Raw genomic sequence first — 2,396 nt, forward strand, 5'->3', positions numbered from 1 at the left:
AAATCTGATCCTTCGAGGAAGCAATGGCCCTCGAAAGATCAGATGGTCAATGAAAGTCAATGGGATCCTTCGAGCTGATCAGACTTTTCGAAAGATGGATCAGGTCGAAAGATATCCTTCGAGGGTCCCCACAAATATCTGGTATCTTTCGATCCAGACCCACAAATATCTGGTATCTTTCGATCCAAATCTGGATCCTTCGACCCAAGTCTTATCTTTCGAAACACCTTTTCATCTTTCGAAAGGTTATCGATCCTTCGAGGCGGTTCGAATTTCGAGGTCAGAGTATAAAAGTGGGTCTTCTTCTTCATTTGAACATAACAGTTCAAAAGTTTATTTCAAAAATCCTCTGATCTTACCAAAACTCTGCCAAAATCGAAACAAAGTTAAGATATTAGGTTTACAACAACAATCACGGTAGGATAACCCTAATACACTTTACAAACAACAATCTGTGTTAGGATAATCCTCATCTGATCATGTGATTCTAATTTTTCTTGTTCTCATACTTATGAAAATGATGGATGATATGTGATATATGTAATGTGATAATGTTGTAAATATGTTAGTGCTAAGTTTTTGATGATCATAAGGTTCATAACATGGAATGGTAGTTTCTGATGTCAAGGGTTTTGGGTTTGGGTTAACCAGAGCTTTGTTTGGGATTTTGGTCTAAATCGGTACATGTGTATGTGTTAGTATCCGAGTTAGGATTAGTGTCCGGGATTGATTTTGATGTTGATGTTTTTAACTGGTTTTGATGTTGATGTTAAATGTTTTGGAAACCACTTAAAACTCACTTAAAAACAACCACCGGAAAACACGCCGATGAACAACCACCGGAAAACACGCCGATGAACAGTGTCACCGGAAAACACGCCGATCTCGAAAGATGATGTTCTTAACCTCGAAAGATGGACTGCAAATTACCCTTCGAAATGAGACTCGAAGGATACTAAGCTTTTCGAAGGATTCATCCTTCGATTGATCAGATCTTTCGATTGACCAAGATATCTTTCAAAATTAATGATCCTTCGAAAGTTGATCCTTCGATAAGGCATTTCATCCTTCGAAGAAAATCACATCTTTCGAGCCAAGTGTCAATCCTTCGATGTCCAAATTGTCATCCTTCGAGGAAACAACACTTAGAATTTTTTCAAGAAACTGAAATATTTCTAAGTGTGAACTCTTTGTTGACTATTTGACTGTTTTCTCATTACGTGTCTTTGTTTTTCATGAACAGAAATGGCACCGAAAGTGAAGAAGGAACGGGCAAAACCAACTAAGAAAGAAAAGTCTGAAGTTGAATCTATGTCCGAGCCAAGACACAACAGGCCGCAGTTTCCTCGATACGAGCAGATCAGGTTTACGCTTGATCCAGATACCAATACTGCTCGTTATCGATTGGTTTATGATCCTCCGAAGTTGATGAAGAAAATACCGTTGTTGAAGATGAAGACAGATTTTCCGGGTAACTTTCGTTGCAGGGTTTATGATGCAGATACTGGAGAAGCAGTGATCTTATTCCAAGACAGTCAGGAGAACTTTCGAATGATAGATCCGATGTGGATTACTAACATGTCCAGGTCGGATATTATTGTTCTTAAGGATCATGAGATCAACTACTTGGTTAGGGATCCTGGACAAGCAATGAAGTTTCAAAAGATGGCATTGTATTGCTTCAACCTACTTGTGAATGCGGGAAGTGCATGGTCGACGCATCACTTAACGGTTGAAAGGACGTCAGAGACTTGAAGACACGAAGATCGAGATAAAGCTACAGCCAAGGGGGAGTTTGTTGGTGCACTTGTGTCTGTACTTTGTCTGTATTTTGTAATGATATAAAACGATGTCTTTTGTTAGTCTTGTTTACGTCTTTTGTTGTTTAGTATGAGTGTTTTGATGTAAGTTTGACCAAGTCAACCATCCTCCTGGTTTGACTTGGCCAAACAGTTAGAATATGTTTGTAACATGTTTTGTGTCGAAGGATGAGTCATCGAAGGATTGTTTATATCCTTCGATGAGCTCGAAGGATAACCTTCGATGGATGTAGATGGACCTCGAAGGATATACCATCCTTCGAGGTATATGTGATCCTTCGATAGGTTTGTGTTCGATAGATGATCTTTCGATCAGTCTATCTGATCCTTCGGCCAAACAATCTGTTATAGGTATATATAGTCTTGTAATGGGTTCACTTCACAGTTGGACAGAATGTGAGTGTATGTGAGTGAACTTAGTCTTGTAGAGAGCATTTTCAGTTTGGTCAAGGGCTGTAACCGTGTCCACTGAAATACAAGAGAAAACTTTGATATCTCGTGTGTCTACCTTTCTCTTTGTAGCTTGTGTTCTCATATAAACTACCGGTTTGCATTCTAGCATGGATTCCGCACTTG

The sequence above is a fragment of the Helianthus annuus genome, chromosome 9, assembly GCF_002127325.2.
Source record: "Helianthus annuus cultivar XRQ/B chromosome 9, HanXRQr2.0-SUNRISE, whole genome shotgun sequence".
Lineage (NCBI taxonomy): Eukaryota > Viridiplantae > Streptophyta > Magnoliopsida > Asterales > Asteraceae > Helianthus > Helianthus annuus.